The sequence below is a fragment of the Pteropus vampyrus genome, unplaced genomic scaffold, assembly GCF_000151845.1.
Source record: "Pteropus vampyrus isolate Shadow unplaced genomic scaffold, Pvam_2.0 Scaffold88, whole genome shotgun sequence".
Taxonomy (NCBI): Eukaryota; Metazoa; Chordata; class Mammalia; order Chiroptera; family Pteropodidae; genus Pteropus; species Pteropus vampyrus.
In genome coordinates this window covers 1956143-1975430 of record NW_011888869.1, presented here as the reverse complement: position 1 = coordinate 1975430, position 19288 = coordinate 1956143, and the positions used below count along the sequence as shown (strand labels likewise).

The 19288-nt window shown below is 32.4% G+C and overlaps 1 protein-coding gene and 1 pseudogene across 4 annotated transcripts in view; both read left to right on the top strand.

The window, feature by feature from the left end:
- The window catches only part of FSTL5 (follistatin like 5), a 567145-nt gene that overhangs the window by 540757 nt on the left and 7100 nt on the right, over positions 1-19288 (top strand). The window lies entirely within an intron of this gene.
- LOC111742222 lies at positions 11360-11478 on the top strand (annotated as a pseudogene).

The following is a 19288-nucleotide window of genomic DNA, read 5'->3' as shown; positions in this document are numbered from 1 at the left end:
GTGCTGCCACTCCATGCCCCCAGTTCACCCACTCCTCCAGCACACATACACATGTTTACTTCTGTTTAAAATTTGCCTTTGCTTGGTTTACTTAGTAACCTCTTGTTTGCATTTTGTGGAGAGATGTTGAAACTATTATTTGATCAGATATATTTCTGAAATTTGTTTTATAAAGTCTTTTAAGAGATTTCCATTGTTAAGATGCAAAATATAGCATATCATATTATAGGACATTGAATCAATTAAAATATATTGATTATAATGTGTGCTTTATAATAATTGGATACCGCTATGTTCTGATATTCTCAATGCTTAAATTATTTCCAGTAGAAAAAACCACGTGCTCATTCCTTATTTTTATCGTCATCTGAGAGCCTCCTTCATAGCTGCCAGCATGTTAAAATGGTTATCAAAAATATTTGTCCTCACTATCAAAGTATATTGGCATAAGCTATAAAAAGCATACAATATATACTTCCATTTCAAGTATCTGAGAAAACAATACCTATAAAATAGACTTTGGTTTCTAATCTATTATATCAGAGTAGATTGCTAGTCTCTTTCAAAATGTCATTTCACATATGATAGTTAAATACTCTGTAAAAAATTCAAGCATCTGGATTATAGTAAATTCATTACATTAGATTCATTGATTTAATTTTACTTTTGAATCCTTGTTCAGTAATGATATACTTTAAGTTAATTTAATTTCCTTTTGTTCATTTAAATTTATGAATTGGAGTACTGAAAAATAATCTTTGGTGCCCTTTAGACTCTTATAAATATTTTTTATTTCTCCATGGGACATTGTAAAAAATACCATTCTGTAGCCATGTAAGATGCTAATTAGGCAGCCTAATTTTTTTTTATCAACAGCGAGCAATAAAAGGAGAAATTGAAATACAGCATATAAAAGATTTTAGATAAAATTCTTTTGTTGAATGGAATATTTATTTTTACCATCATGGCGCACTTAAGATAAATATGAAAAACCTCAAATGGCCATATGGGCTCAGAGAATTACTTCAGTTACTTCAACATTATTTCACTGTTATAGACAGATATTTCAGTTAAATTTCCCTACATTCACGAATTTTTACTGGCATTTTCTTCACCCTCCTTGCCTTTAGTGAAACTCCATTCTTCTTATTTTTTTAAATAATTTTTTATCTTTAAATTAAAGTTGACATACAATATTATATTAGTTTCAGGTGTACAACATAGTGATTAGAAGTTCATATAACTTACAAAGTGATCACTCCAATAAATCAAGTACCCATCTGACACCATACAGTTATTACTGACTATATTCCCTATGCTGTACATTACATCCCCATGCCTACTTTGTAACTACCAATTTATACTTCTTAATCTATTCACCTTTTTCATCCATCCCCCTAATTCCCTTCCTATCTGGCAACCATCAAAATGTTCTCTGTGTCTATAAGTTTGTTTCTGTTTTGTTCATTTATTTTGTTTTTTTAAAGTCCGCATGTAAGTGAATTCATATGGTATTTGTCTTTCTCTGACTTATTTCACTTAGCATAAAACCCTCTAGGTCCATCTATGTTGTTGCAGATGGCAAAATTTAATTTTCTTTTTATGGCTGAATAATATTCCATTGTATATGTGTATCACTTCTTCTTTACCCATTCATTTATTAAAGAATACTTATGTTGCTTCCATATCTTTGCTATTGTAAATAATGCTGCAATAAATATATGGGCGAGTGTGTTTTATCAGCTGACAGTCTTATGGAAGTTCCCTTGTAGCTAATTAACTGCTTTTCTCTTGCTGCTTTTAAGATCCTCTGTTTGTCGCTAACATTTGGTAATTTAATTATGATGTGTCTTGGCATGGGCCTTTTGGGGTTCATCTTGTTTAAGACTCTCTATGCTTCCTGGGCTTGTATTTCTATTTCCTTCACCAGGTTAGAGAAGTTTTCCATCATTATTTCTTCAAATAGGTTTTCAATTCCTTGTTTACTTTCTTCCCCTTCTGGTACCTATATGATGAGAATGTTGGTATGTTCAGCGTTATTCCAGAGGCCCCTTAAACTATCCTCATTTTTTTGGATTCTTTTTTCTTATTGCTGTTTTGATTGGGTGTTTTCTGCTATCTTATCTATTAAATTACTAATTTGATCCCCTACTTTATCTAATATATAGTTGACTCCCTCTAATGTATTCTTAATTTCTGACTGGTTCTTTTTTATGTTTTCTATTTTCATTTTTATGTTTTCTATTTTCATTTTTATGTTTCCTATCTCTTTGTCGAGGTTCTCACTAAATTAATCTATTCTTCCCCTAAATTCATTGAGCATACTTATAACCAGTGTTTTGAACACTGTATCTGGTATACTGCTTGTCTCCAATATGTTTAGTTCTTTTTCTGTAGTTTTGTTCTGTTCTTTCATTTTGAACATGTTTCTTTGTCTCCTCATTTTGGCTGTCTCTCTGTCTCTATGTGTTAAGGAGAGCTGCTATGTCTCTCAGTCTTAGTAGAGTGGCCTTACATAGTTTGTTTCCTGTAGGGCCTAGTGGCTCAGTATCTCTGGTCACCTGAGCCAGGGGCTCTAGGTATGTCCCTTGTGTGGGTGTGTGTGCACTCCTGTTGTAGTTGAGCCTTGGTTGCAGTTTGCAGTCAGTGGGAGAGATTGTCCCTCAGGCTGATTGTGAGGATTTGCTGTAACTACAGTGGGGGAACTGTTGTACAGGGGCAAACTCTATGAAGCAAGATTCACTTTAGAGGGTCTCTGGTGCCTGCTGAGTATGTTCTTTGGGTGTGTTGGGTGTGGAGATGGTTGGGTGATCCTCTAGTGTTGTCTAAAGCTTGCTGCCAAGTGTGTTGGTTTGGGAGCCTCTTGGGAGGAGCTCTGGTGCAGGCCAAGATCAGAAGTGCCCCGGGACCACTTGCTATGAGCTACAAAGTGATCTGTGCATGGTTGCCACTTGTGCTGGGCTTGGAAGTGAGTAGGAGAGGCTGAGCTGCAAACTGATGCCAGCTGCTGCTAGTTCCAGTCTCAGGCCTGTTTAGCAAGAGGTACGGGGCATGCCAAGGGCAGATGCTCCTTGTTTGGTGTTTATGAACCTTTGAGAGACTTTAAAAAATTCTACAGCATGAACCAAGACAGGCCATTTGTATACAAAAGTCACTGGAAGCAGCTTGGGTGGGCCCACAAGTTGGGTGGGGTGGGGTCTCAGGAAAACACCAGGGTGGAACAAAATGGTGTTAATCGAGACTCAGATACAGTGCCTGCAGCCTAGGTGGCAGGAGGGCTAAACAAGTAATAATGACTTTTTCCAGCACTTTTGTCTGAGAGAAAGCTGCCCCTCGAACCCTCGCCCTGAAGCCAGACAATTTAGCCCTTACCGTATGATCGTGGCACATTTTAAGCTGCTGCCCTAGCACTGAAGCTCAGAGAGAGTGAGTCTGTTAGCGAGTAAATCTGTGTGCAAGCTCACAGAGGAATGCCTGTTACTCCAGCAGGCCTTCATCTCACTCAGCCACAAACTCTGCTGGTTTTCACAGCCAGAAGTTGTAAGGACTTCTGTCCCTGGGCCTGGAACCCTCCCTTCCTCCCTTCCTCCCTTCCTCCCTTCCTCCCTTCCTCCCTGCCTCCCTTCCTCCCTTCCTCCTTCTTATCTCACCAGCTGCTACTTTCTAGTAGTTATCTTCTGCTTCAGTCAAGCTTCTCACAGTACCTCTACTATGCCAGGTTCTCTTATGGTGCAGTGTCTCCACTCTTCTCCTCCTCTGTTCAAGCTATTTCGGTCCCTCAAAACTGTATTTTTATAGAATTGAATGCAAGCTTCTATGCTAGCAGAATTATTTTTCAAAAGTTATTTGTTTACATATTTGTTTTCAACATGAGAATAAGGTCCTTGATAACAAAATAATAACTTTTGTATTATTATTCCAACACATAGCACATTGCCTGGCACATGGTATAAATTCAGAATGCTAACTAAGGGAATGATTGAATATAATTAGTAGAAGTTACTTGCAAATATTTTAAAACTTTTTCTCTACAATCTTGCAACTACTTAGAAAAAAGGTTTTACTTTTCTTTATCTCGAGTAAGGGCTAAAAATTATAATTATTCTAAACTGATCAAAATGTTCCATTTTTTTTTTTGGCAAGCTCAATCTGATCATCTGCAGAAAAATATAGGTATAGAAGGAAGGATTTAATACAGAAATCATTAACACATATGTTTCAATAAAGACTGGCCCTCAAGTTCTTCATAACTTAGTAAAATAGTTTAATATACAAACAGATGCATTATGATAAAGTTATACCACAGGTGGTATCAAGACATGGAGAAGTCTGAGAAGATGTAGTAGAGACCATAAGGTAATTAAGTAAATATTATATAAAATTATTTTAAGTCACTCATAACTAGAGAACAGAGAAAGCATGGTTGTTTTACTAGTCTTCAGAATTAAAATAAACATTTACCTTCTTTTATTTAATGATTTGTGTCCTTGAGCTTGAAGAAGGAAAGGGGCATATAGTAGAAATGAACTCAGAATAATTCCTATGCTAAAAATACCCACATTCATATCTGCCTACAAGATTCTGTCTTTGTTAAAACCCACATCAAATTGTGTCAGTTAACTTAAGACTTTTTCCTCTAGCATCCTCTCTATGTATCTGTAGTACTCTATTTCCTATAGTTTCAAAGCTGATTATAATTACAGCTATTGCAGCATTATTATATTGTATTTTATGTCAGAGGATTTTATTTATCTTTGCGCTCTCTAGATATTAATCTTCTCACAGTAAAGTATTAAAATTTTCTTACGTGGTTCTCTCTGGGTAGTACCTAACAGACAATGGTTGTTAAATGTTTTTTGAATAGAATTATCATATGTAGTTAATTTTAGCAAATTTGTTCTCATATAATGAAAAAGATGTAGACTTAAAGAATGTTTATAAGTTACACAGCATAAATAATGTTAAGCAAGTAGTACAAATTGAGATACTACCTAGAAGATGGTACATTTTTTTCTTTAAGTATGTTTTGGGGGCACTTTTTGTTAGTTTAGAATCTTCAATCAGTTCTTAAATAGTTAATTTTTCTTTTTCTCTATGTGCTAATATAAATATGAAAAATAAAAAATATTCCCCACAGTAATTTTAAGCTCTGCTAATGACCTTCTCACTCTCAAGAGAATAGATTTTAAAAACGAAAGATCTAATCCAAGATCTTCAATAAGTGAGCTGTGTGACTTCAGGTATATCCTTTAGTCTCACTGTGTTTCAAGATTTCTATCTGTAAAATGAAGGGATTGAACCAGATACTTTCCAAAGTCCCTCCAGTCCAAAGCAAACTCTAAAGTTTTAAGATAGCCTCAGACTAGAACATGTGGCTCTGTGCTGTTCTAATATCTTTTGATATTATATAAGAACAACCAAGTGTTAATCATCTTCTCAATGGAGAAAAATGTTTTTTGGACAAGAATTTCTTGAGCAATGAATAGCTATTAAAATATAACACATAATCGTTCAAAGATATATGATACCTATAATACAGCTCAATTTACCACATTGCCAGGTATACCCTTAATTACAAATAATGTCTAGGCTCAACCTGTTTGTTCACATCCAATCAGTTGCAGACACAGCCCAGAGTCTTTGTATATTTATATTTGACCTTGATACAGTTAATGTCTAAATATGGAAAATTTAAAAATTAAGTCAACATAGAAACATTTTATGATATGGAAAAATTTTCTTTCTTAGTTGTAGTTTCCCTCTTTAGCGTGTGCCCCTAAAAAAACACCAAAAATCAAATTAAAAAAAAACCTTCTAATGTCATATAACCTTTTGTATTTTTAAGTTTCTTAAAACTTAAACTCATTTGAAAAGCATGTATCTGCCAAGATCCAAAATAGTGTTCTGCCACTTTCTAACTTCAAAATTTGATATACACTTACAAAATCTCCTCAGGATAATGAGTCCTATCTATTTATCTATGCATCTATCATCTATATATTTACTACTAGTCAAGACATGATTTTGGAAATAACTTTTCATATGAGAGAAGTGGTGATTGCCCCATATGCCTTTGAAATCTGTTTCATTTAAAGAAATGAAGTTTGAGCCTCATCAATTTTTAAACTCAAAGGAAGCACTTGATATACCACAGTGAAAAAAAGTTATAGTCTCTCATTATTAATTTACAGATCAGCTGTTCAAGCAAAATTGTTTCTGAATTTATAGCAAACTAAAAGGAACAGAAAAAATTATTTTTCCTCGTGGTCTCCATAAACAGCTTTAAAAGGTGCTAGGTAATAAATGCAATATGCATGCTTTTCCAGATAGATCAGTGAAGATATGGTCAGACTGCAATACTCTATAATGTGCTTTCAGTCCATAGGTCCTTTCCAAGGCAACACTGTGGCTTCTTTCATACTCTTTTTAAGAAAACAAAACAAAACAAATGTGTTGCATTATGGTATGTTTTATTTCAGGGGAAAAAAGAAAAGAGAAACACTCCTTAGGGCACTTTGAAAAGTAGCGTTTAAGCATCATGAAGGGAATGCTCATATCACATTTTTCTGTTGTTATAGTCAGCTAGAGGAATTCAAGGGCACACACTATAGGCAGCCATAGTGTCCACTCTTGATGCTCAGATTCCCTCAGCTAGTTCCTCGGCCCTTCAGTATCCTCACACTTCAGCTTTAGTCCCCTGGGATTCTGAGCTTTACTGTCTCTGGGGTCATTCCAAATCTGTCTGGTTTCTGGAATAGCCTAAGCAATCTAAATAAGAAAATTGGTTCTGGACTCCTAATAAGTGTCTCATTAGCTCAGAAGGAAAAACTAGTTTTCCTGTTCAGAAATCTCATGAATCCCATTAGAAAAGCAGTAATAGTAATAGATGTTCTTTATAATTTTGTGCCAGGTAGTCTACTGTGAATTTAATGTATAATATTTACAGTGTTCTCAATAATCCTTCAAATAAGGAATTAATAGACATTAATAGAGAATGAAATATAAAAATTACATAATGCCTACCAGAGAAGAGCCTGCTGAAGCTGAGCAGAATCTTACTTAGTAGTTCTCAAATTAGAGAACAGAAGTCAGGATTAGGTCTCTAATTCCAAGCTGAGTATTTTAGGTAGAGGCAACTGTGAAGGAAAAGTTGTTGAATAGAAATCTTCTGGCATGTTTGAGGAGCAGCATGGAGGCCACAGCAGCTTTAGCAGTAGGAGATACAATTTGAAAAGTAGGTGCAGTTGCCTATCATTGTGAGTGTGATAGAAGCCATTAAATGTTTTGATCAAAGATGGGATTGGATCTGATCTGCCTTGGGAAGGTGTCACTGTGGTGGTTGTGGGTATTACATTCTAAGAGGACAGAGGTGGAGAACAGTACGGAATCTAATATAGAAGTCCAAGTCTCAGAACAGTGATTTGTCAAAGACAAGGTACTAAGAACTAATCAGCATTCAGTATCTTACCCTCTTCCCTTTAGGAGTATTTTTGTTTTTGTTTTCTGGTGCTTTCCCTCCTTTTCCCACTGCATTTTTTCTTTCTTTTTTTAACTTCCAGATTTAAAGAACGCTATACAAAAGTACTTGACATGGTTATAAAAACTATGTTTCATGTGTGTAGGCAAATATATATGATTTAGATAGAAGAACAGAGGAGGCCGAGTAAAGAGGCCATACGGTGAGAGAAAATATGACCAGTGCTAGAACAAGAATGTGTCTTCAATGCCATTGTCAACAAGCAGCGACTGAGGTTCTTCAGTCTCCTCTTCTTTTGAGGAATTATATGTGTATGTAACCCGGAAGCTCTCCATGAAGTATATTGAAATGTGATTCAGAAGAGTGTTTGAACGAAGTTGGGAAAGCTATCATAGAATTAATGCATGAGATGATGAGTGTCTCTTATGTGTATAGCTCTGCAATAAAGACTACAAGTACTGCAGATCTGCTAGCCCAAGGCTTGCCTCTCAAGGGGCTTAGAAAGAGAATGAAATAAATATCTCTCCTTTACACATTGCACTAGTGTAATATAAGGCAACTTGTACTTGCTGTTACAGACCATGTTGCTTATTTTGTTCTCTGTTTGAAATGTTTTATTTTCCCCTTCTTTATCTGATCGCCATTTCCTCACATTTACTTTAGTTCCTCCAGATAGGCTTTTATATTCTCTACCAGTCTGGGTAAATTGTTCATTTTCTAATGGAATTTCATGCCTAACACTCAATACATTGTATTAAAGTAACATGTGTGTTCTTTAGTGACACTTTTAAATGTTTATTTAACAAACATATATGTCGTGAGTGTGTGAAGGACACTTTTGTTTGTGTTACAGGAATTAATTGAGTCCTTACAAAACCCTTATGAACAGATGTATTACTGTTCCCATTTTACAGATGAGGAAACTAGATTGAGGGCTACACAGTCAGTATGTGGTAGAATTTGAAGCCAGAAAGCCTAGTGCCTAGGCCCACATTATTAATCCTAGACTACAAGCTCCTCAAGAAAGTGACCATTCCACATTCAGTGATATATTTCTAGTACCCGGGCCACTTTCTGAATATGACACCATGAGAAGAGGAAATGAAAAAGTTGGGAAAGGGTGAAACATATTAGAGAAATTAGTAACTATATAATCATAGCTGGAGTATATGGTGACATTATTGAAAAATAGTATGAAATAAGGCACAAAAATTATTTTATGGATGGCTTGATTACATGATAGAGTTCATTCAATTTGAATCACCACTAAGTATTGTTAGTTTTTGAGCAAAATTCACTAGTGTTACAACAAGCAAACCAGTTAAATACATATTTAATGTATTCTGCTTCAGAATTAGACTACTATTGAAATTTAAAATAGTCTGATTTGTTTGTTAAATAAACAACATAGAAAGAGATGCTGCCCAATGCACAGACTTTAGTATAATATACTGAATATTAAAAGTAATTTTAATTACTTTTTGAAAGTAGATCTGGAAAATGGGCAATTTATACAGACTAGAAAGGGCACCACAGATGGGTATGGTTTCATGAAGATTATTTTTAAAACTCACAGAAATTAATTCAGAAGAAAAGTGGTAGCAAATCCACACTTTGTATGTAACTAAAGCAATGACATGGTGAGAAAATAGATAATGATTTCGATCCTATTTAAAATAAAATGACTAAATAATAAAGGAATAAAAACTTCAGTAGAAAAAAATTCAAAAACCAGAAAAAGCTTTTGAGAAATATGACAATTTAAATTGTTAATAGCACAAATCAATTTAGAGAGTTAAGTGAAAAGTCTGGCTCTGTCAATTTTCTAAATTGATGTTTATTCTAATTAGCCATGGCAACTGGACAATACACTTAATCTTTCATAGTTATCAGAAAAAAAGGATCAACATTTAATGACCCTACTATCAGATGAACCTTTTAAAATTTTTCTCCTGGAAGAATATTAATACAATTATGTATTGTACTAGATCATTGGACTTTAGAGAAAAACATTTGTTATTTCATATATTGATGCTGATGGACTGGCATCGAAAACTCATCAATAATAAAGATGTAAAATTAAGCTCAAAGTAAACTTAGGCTCATATGCTTAAATGTGCTAAGCAAAAATATTTCACCATACAGCATTTCTAAATGTCTGGGGGATAAGTTCTCTGAATAAAGAAATGATCTGTGTAGGCCATCCATCACTCAGCCACCCATGTAGACATAAATTAAAGAATAACATCAAAACAAATTAGTGGCTGGTGCTCTGAAATGCTAGATATTTAGCGACCATAATGCAACATGTATCTTTGAGTAAGTAAAAGATGGAAATGATTTTAAAGCCGAAATAGCTAAGTGAGCCTCAGAGCAAAGTGAACAAATAAGAAAACCTGCAGAGGGAAAAAATTGTAGCTCTTAAATGTGTTAATCTTTTTTTTTTTTTTAGAGAAATTATCTAAATTCTTAAAAATAATAAAATGGTGACAGATATTTGCATTATTTGTAATGTTAATATGTTGCTTGACATCTTGCAATTATTGTTAATGATAATTGCTGTAATTTCCTAAGCACCTACAATATATCAGACTTCGCACATGTATTTCTCTAATGTTCACTGGTTATGCATTATTAGAATATATAACAAAGAAAAGAACCAAAGCTCAGATAAAGTAACATTCAAAATGTCACAAACTAGTACATAGGAGACTAGTACTCAAATCTTCTGACTTCAAAAAATACCTTTTCACTATAGAAACAATCATCAGGAAACTGAATTGGAATATTCTTTCCTGACATTAGAATTCATATCAATATTTAAGGAAAGAAAATAAATCTGTTAAATAGAAAAAAATAAATTTTCAGTTAATAGTATTCTGGGATTGCTGGTTATTCTCTTATATATTTTCTGAATTCTTTCTTGCTTTTTTTGCTTCCCAACCTGTATCACTTTTGTCTTCCATTTTCAATAAGTTTAATCAATGTATCTTAGACATTTTAGAGAATTATCTAGGTTGTCTTCATATATATAAGAGGTAAAAAGACTTAAAACATCTGACTGATATTCTCAAGATAAATAAATGATCCCTTTGAACTAAATATTGAAATTATACCAATGATTCTAGAAGCATACCTCTTAGATTATGGTAGACTCAGAAAATCTCTAAATGCACATATTAAAAATGTATTTTTTTTAACTTCTTTCAGGTGAAGAACCTAAATTACATAGGTGATATTTTTGCTTTGTTTTGTTTTTACATCTAATGACTAGTATGACTTTCATGGGAGGTTTATGTTTCTTTTTTTTAACCATTAACTAAAATTAAGAATAGACTGAGGATGTGGTAAAACTACTATTCAAATGTGCCACAAGGCAGGGAGAAATTCTTTGACGTTTTCAGTGTTATCTTGAGTTAGATCTAGTCAGCATTTTTTACTCTTTTTTGCTGTTATTTAGTGTTAGCTCAGCCATTAATTAACATTTTGATTTGGATTATTTAATTGAGGTATAATCGACATATAACGTTATATTCATTTCAGGTGTACAACATAATGTTGTTATTTGTACATATTGCAAATGATCACCACAATAACTCTAGTTAGTATCTATTCTCATACGGTTATAAATATTTTTCTTGTGATGAGAACTTTTAAGATCTACTGTCTTAGCAACTTTCAAAAGTGCAAAAAAGTATTAACTATAGTCATAATATTTATTTTCAAATACATTTTTATTGAGATGAAATTCACATAACACAAAATTAAACATTCCAATGTGGCATTAGTATATTCAGAATTCATGGCATTTGTATATTTAGAAAGTTATGCAATCATCCCCTCTATCTAGTTTCAAAATATTCCAAAATGTTCATCACTTCCATCTATGGCCATGCCACCCTGAACAAGCCCAATCCTGTCTGATCTCGGAAGCTAAGCAGGGTTGGACCTGGTTAGTACTTGGATGGGAGACCACTTAGGAAGACCAGGTGCTGTAGGTGTAAAAAATAAAAAAAAATAAGGGACTGTAAGCTGACAAGGTCCTTGCAATCTGTGAGGTCAACCAAAGGTTGCCTCGCCTAAAAAAAAAAAAAAATGTTCATCACTTTCAAGGAGAACTTAGACCTACTAAGAAATCACTTCACATTCTTTTTTGCCCCAAACCCCTAGAAATCCCCAGAAATATGATTTTTGTTTCTATGGATAGATCTATTTATAATGCATATAAGTAGAATATATTTCATATAAGTTGAATTATACAATGTATAACGTTTTGTATCTGGCTTCTTTAACATAGCTTAACATTTTCCAGGTATATCCACATTGTAGCACATTGTAGCACGTGTCCATACTTCATTCCTTTTTTGAAAATATTTTATTATATGGACATACAGAATTTTGTTTATCCATGTATTTGTTGATGCACACTTATGTTGTTTCCACATTTTGGATATTGAGAATGGTACTGCCATTCTCCAATTCATCTTCCCCAATTTTAAGTATTGATGCTTTTTATGCTGTTAGAATAATGTTATTTAATGCTGATTTTAAACGTTATAGTATTATAATTACAAGTCTTTCATCTATCTAGACATTTTCGTGTACAAGTATCTGTTTGAATACCTGTTTACCATTTTGGAGGAGTATATACCTAGAAATAGAATTACTGGATCATATAATAATTCTATGTTTAATTTTTTTGAGAAACTGACAAACTGTTTTCTTTAGTGCTGAACTATTTTACATTTCTACCAGGAACGTTTAAGAGTTCCAATTTTTCCACATCCTCACCAACATTTGTTATTATTCATCTTTTAGATGATAGCAATCCTAGTAGGTGTCAGGTGGTATCTCATTGTGATTCGATTTACATTTTTTAATGACTAATGATGTTAAACATCTTTCTAGCGCTTGTCGGTCATTTGTATATCTTCATTGGAGAAATTTCCATTCAAGTCCTTTGTCCATTTTCTAATTGGGTTGTCTTCTTTTTCTCACATTGTAAGAATTCTTTATTTTTTCTTGATATGAGAAGATATCAGTTATATGATTTACAAATATTTTTTCTCATTCTATGGGTTGTCTTTTTTGATAGTGGTCTTTGATATATAAAATTTTTTATATTGATAAAGGCCAAAATATCTATTTTTATTCTTTTGTTATTGTACTGGAGTCACATCTAAGAACCCATTGCAAATCCAAAACCCAAGGAAGATGTATACCTAAGTTTCCTTCTAAGCATTTTATAGTTATATCTTTTACTTACATTTTTTAAATCCATTTAAATTAACTTTTATATATAGTATAAGGTAGGGAACCAACTTTATTATTTTTCATGGGGACATCCATTTGTCACAGCTACATTTGTTGAAAGAACTATTCCACTCAATTGAATAATAATAGTACCTTGAAAAGTATTTAAATGGAATACAACCATTTTTCAAGTTCATTATTATAAACATTCTAGTTATAAGTACTTTGCTTTTGCCTTTCAAAGGAATTTCATGATTTAAATTACTGAGATTTATAAAACTAATTTATTCTCTTAGTATTTTAGGAATTAACTAGTATAATCACCATTATACAGAAATAAAACCAATAAAATTATAGTATTTGGGAAGATATACAACATAAGTATCAGGCACACTTTAATTTTTCTATTAGTAATTTCATCCTCATAAAACTTCACATGTTTCTCTATAATATCATTATGCCAATTAAAAGAATTCACCAGTGAAAAGCTACTAAACTTAGTAAGATTAACATTTCAAGCAGAATTAATAAAGTAGTTATACAATTTTAGCTAACTTAGACTTGTTTGTCCTCACTTCTTTAGTATGTGTACTTGGTTCAGTCTCTGAAATAAATATGCCTTTTCAAAGATTTGCAATAAAATCAAATTCAATATTAAATTCTGATTCACAGTCACCAAATTATATATAATAGAATAAAAAATGGAAAATCTTTCAATATTGTTGAAGTGAGTGTTAAGACAATTATCACATGTACTATTTTGAGTATACAAGTTGTAAAAAAATTAGTTATTCTAGGTTAGATTTCAAAGCAGATTTTCAAAGAGAAAATAGTTTAGAGAAATATAAAAAAATAATCTTCAATTAACATTGTGGAATGATGTCAAGAGGAGAAAGTATTTCTGTTTCCAGTTGTTCCTTGGAATTGTTGCTGCCTTACCTTCTATCTACTGAAATCACAGCTGCAAGCATTTTTTCCTGGCAAACTTTTAGTTTTATTCTACTACTCAAATTTTTTGTCAGTGTTACAAACTATAACATTTCTCATTGGTCTTCTAATATTCAGTTACTATATCTTTCTTACTTGTACTATGAATTTATTATTCTATCATCTCCTTGGTTGATTCAGTACAACATTCTTTGTATTTACATGTGTTTTTCACTTAATTTTATATCCAAACATATTCTGATATTTTAAGATTTTTTTTTCAGTATATCTGTATTCTCTGAAGATGTGTCTTACATAGATAAATCTCTTTTTGAAGCATCAAGCACATTCTGTACATTTATCTAGATACTTAGTAAATGCATATTAAAGACTGAAATCATGGTCAGCAATTATTATGAAAGCTACTTGGTCTTTTTAATAAGTTCCTACATATTGTTTTAGCTCTATTAATACATATATATTTCTTATTATAAAAAAGTAGACTATGGACTATATTCATTGAACGAAGATTGAAAAACTTAAAACAAAATGAGCTTAATCCAGTCTCTAAACTTAACCAAAGTTAACCTTTAGACATATTTATCTTCAGTCGTGGATGGGTTTTGCTTATTTTATTTTTAATAGTTTAGTTATACCATTCATACAATACAGTTCTCTTTTCATATAACTTTGTTAAATAAACATTAATTCTAAATTAGTGCTTATGATATCTTTTAAACAAGCATGTATGTTCTATTGAATCAAGTGGCTATATCATTATTACATAAATATTCACATATATGGTCTTTTGAGTTTACAAATTTTTACAACTAAATAATGTTATGAATGTATTTGTGCATAAAGCTTTATCCATATTTATTATTATTATCTAAGGAGAGTCAACTAGGAAGTGAATTACTACTAAAAAGGCCAGAAATATATGAACAATCCTTGATGCTAATTATTAATTATTTTATACATGCAAGTTACACTACTATTAGTAACACAGGAAAGTGCCAATTTCATTGAACACTTTTAACATTATGTATTCCCAGTTTGTGAAATGAAAATGTTATCTCACTGCTCTATACTTATTTGATTGAAAAGTAATAAAGTTGCATAGTTTCTTTATATATTTTGATGCATACATGCCATATTCAAACCATGCAAAAATATATATATTAATAAGCAAAAGTTTTATAAATATCCATTGTACTTTTCTCTTTAGCAAGTTATCTTTCAGTTCATTTATTGAAGCAATTACATATAAGTGCTTTAAAATATATAGTATTCTTTTTAACCTGGTATGTTCTTATTTTAAAATGAATAGTTTTAGAGATACCTCTATGTCATTACTAATACACTGTCATTTTTATAACTATAGTATGAAATTTCATTTGGTATATGGTTCATTGTTTATTTAAGCATTACACTATTATTTGATGTTTACTTTATTTCTAAATTAACTTATTGCAACCAGTGCTGCAAGGAATATTCTTAAGTATGCTACTTTGTAATAATTTTGTGAGCATTTATTAAGGGAAGATACTAAGAGACATCATTGCTTCATTAAAGCAGAGTCATATTTTAATTTCAGAGATTATAACATATTATTCTCCAAAAATCCTAAAACAAGTCTGCTTCCACCAATAGTCTACAAGGGAGCATATTTAATCACATCCTTACCAATGATGGATGTAAGCACATTTTATTATTGTTAACAATAGACTGGTAAAAATAAATAAGTCATTTTTTAATTTTAATTTGTATTCACCTAATCATTTGTGAAATTTTGAGTCTCTTGAAGCCCCATCCTCATGTGAGGAATTGCCATTTGTTTGCTTGCTAATTTTTCTTTTTAATTCTTTGCTTTTTCTGATTTTACTAATTTATTTTATAGTCATAATATTAATCTTTTTCTGTTATATTTCTGATCATTTTGTATATTGCATTAACTATTGTTTATTTTAAAAATATAGTCACCTTTATCGAGCTTCACTTTTTGGCTTATAAAATGTGGGGTCTTGCTTAAAAAGGTCTCATCTTCTCCAATTTTTATGTATTGATGCTTTTAATACTGTTGTAATGCTGTTATTTAATATTGATTTTAAATATTATAGTATTATAATTGCAATTCTTTCACCTATCTAGATATTACTTTGTGCAACAAATGAGATGTACATATATCTTTCTTATTAGATAGCTGATTACCTCAGTATGATATATTTTGTAGCCTATACCTTCTCTACTAATGTGAAATACTACTTTTATTATATTTTTAATTTTCACATATAAAATGAGTCTGCTTCTGAAATCTTTATCCTATTCCACCAATATTCCAATATCTCTCAATATCAGTGCCATTGGGTAGTCCCCTCCCATGTTGACCCTAGACTTGGCTTTTTTATGTAAGACAGAAGCAAACATGAGACAAGAAAAGACCTGACTATTTAGAGCTTTCTGTTTTAGAATTCTGCAGTCACCTCATGAGGAAGTTTCTGTAGCACCCTTTAGAATAGAAAATCACACTGAAAAAGAGGAGTCCATCCATCCCAGCCACCAACCAATACCCATCAGCTGACTAAAGCCTCATGAACATACTCATTATTGAGGAAGCAATAAAGTAAAATATGGTGAATCATAAATATAGATTCCTATAAATAACTATAAAGCAATAAAGTAAATATACACAGAGCAACATGACTACATCTTTAAAATGCAGTGTTGAAAGAAAATGGTAAGATACAATATGAGCTATATACTATATTGTCATTTATGCAAGTGAAAAACGTGAACAAAACAAAACAAACCCTTTCTTTTCCCTTACTCTTACATACCCAAGAACAGCATATAGAATAATAATATTTATTAAATACCAAATCCAGATACATTTCTAAACATGTGCTATAAACCCTTATCCTGTTAAGCAATAGTTATGCAGCTTTCACCTTGTCTGGGAAAAAAAGTAAAAAATATAAAAAATATAATAATAATAATAATTAATAATAATAATAATAATAATAATAAACAAATAGTATCAATCACGTGCATAACTTTAACTACATGATTTCTATCTTAGTTAGTTCCACTAATTTAACAAAATATCATGGACTGGGTGGATTAAACACCAGAACTTTATTTCTCACAGTTATAGGTGCTGGGAAACCAGTGATCAAGCTGTTAGCATTCTCAGATCCTGGTGAGGACCAGATACTAGTTTGCAGATAGTTGTCTTTTTATTTGATCTCCTATGGCAGAGAGAGATCATCTCTCTCATGTCTTTTCTTTCAAGGGCATTAACCCCATACATGAAGGCTCGACCTTTATGACCTAAAGTCATCCCAAAGGCTCCACCTCCACATAGCTTCACATTGGGGATTAGGACTTCCAATGATGCTCCTTAGAAACTAAATGTATGTATTGCAATCTTCACTCCACATAGCTCTGTATATTCTCTAGATTTGAGTTTTTCAGACTCTTTGGCCAAGGAAATCTGTGCCTGATGTTTTGAATTTTATTCCCAAGTATACACTCCACACTTCTCCCTGAAAGGCTAACAAGGCTTCTGATTGGTTCGGCCAATGAGAAGCTTGATTAGAGATAGCTTGAAGAAGGAAAGCTTCCTGTCTGCTGATTTGTAGGAGACCAGCTATTTCAAAGATCACAGCTCTTTACAAGATACACCTCTTCACATAATGACTCTTTCCTTCCAGGACAGAGCAGTGACAACAGCCTTACTGTTATTTTCCCCATATTACTGCTCTGTCCTTTGTCAATTACTATTTCTCTGTAAATAGTCTATATTTTACTCTCCTTGATTTATTCTAATTGGAATTTGTTCTTTTCCTTCTGGGATCCAGGCTAATATATATTCTATCTTCAAGTGAAAACGTAGCATAACAAATATATAAGTTAGTAGGCGAAACAAAGATGTAGCTACACCCATCCCTTCTCTTATCATTGAATAGGTTCTCTAAAACACTCTGTGAAAGTCAGGACATACAATAAGCACCTCACTGCTTGACTAGAATTATCTTAAGGATAAGAATCATTTATTTCCTCTCCATTTCCTTCATAAGGTTTTACAAAGTACACTGTATGTACTTTGTAATTGTTCTCAACCCATTCCAAACATGGTTCCTCATAGAACCTTTGTTTTTCCACCCATTATTTCTGATTTGCAGGTATACGATGGATACTGGTAATGTATTTTGATTGATTAATACATTATAATTTGCTTTTGACTTTGTTTCACTTTCCTTTCCTATATTCACTTCTGTACTCAAAATTATTTCTCATTCTTCTAATTACTAACTCATTTATGCACATCACCGCTGATTCATTTATCAACTCCTGTGTAAAACACATCCTAATCAGAAAACTGAGTAAGATCAGGCAGGCTGCTATTTTCAGATTTTCATCTTGTTTTTCCAAAACCAAGTTAAGAAGAGCAAACAACCTCTTAAAATGCTATCATAAGGCAAAGTTGTCAAGTTTCCCTGCCCCCTACCACCCCCTGCCAAGCTCTTAAGCTATTAAAAAAAAAAGAAGAAGAAAATTTGGTATTTATGATATGATCTGTTGTATATAGTTTCTCCTCAACTTTCAATGAGGTTATGTCCCAATAAATCCATAGTAAGTTAAAAATATCATTAAGTCAAAAATATATTTAATACTTCACTGTAGAGTACCGGTTATTTGCCCTTACAGCTGAGTGACTGTCTGGAAGTTGCAGTTTGCTGCTTCTGCCGGCATCAGGAGAGGGCATCGTACCGCTGTTGCTAACCTGGGAAAGATCAAAGCAGGGTTTCTGTTAACGGCTATGGCTTTTGTACCACTGTAAAGTTGAAAAATCTTACACTGAACCTTTATAAGTTCGGGTGTATGTATACGGTGTTCACAGAATTCTTAATAAATCTGTTTTCTTCTGTATGTCCTGATTATTCACTAGAAAGGATAGATCTCTGGACACTGTAATAATTCTGTCAAACAGTTAGACTTAAATTATGCCTTCACGTCTCAATTTTCCTTAGAAGAATCAAATTTTCTACATATCAAAATAATAGAATACCAGAGAAGGAAGAAAATAGAATTTAGTGTAAAGAAACACATTCTACTTTTTTTTAAGGGAAAAAAAAAATGAAAGTAGGGAAGAAGTAATGTGGCTAAAATCTTTAATATAGATTTTCTATAATATACTTATAAAAGTCAAGTAGGAGGGCATCCTGTGGTGCATTTTAACTTTTTCAACCTATGTTTGAAAACGGAAAACTTCAAAGTACTATCATTTCTCAAACACATCTAAGAATTTGGACTATTCAGAAACTGCCCTCACTCTAGTTATAAATCTTTACTAAATGCATCAATTCTATTTCTCTGTGCTTCCCCTCTATCGAATATGAATGTGACCACTATTTATGAACAGGTGTGTTTTACTGAGCTTTTTATGTGAAGTTCAGATAAAAACTAAATCCTCTGGTAGCTGGGTAGAAACAGCATTCAATCTTTTCTTACAAGGGTCAGTCCAGGATAATAGAAAACAACTAAATATAAAAGAATTCATAAACTAGTGAATGATGGCTCATGTCAGATTTATGGTTTGTGTCTATGAAAACTCTGTCAGCTGTAATA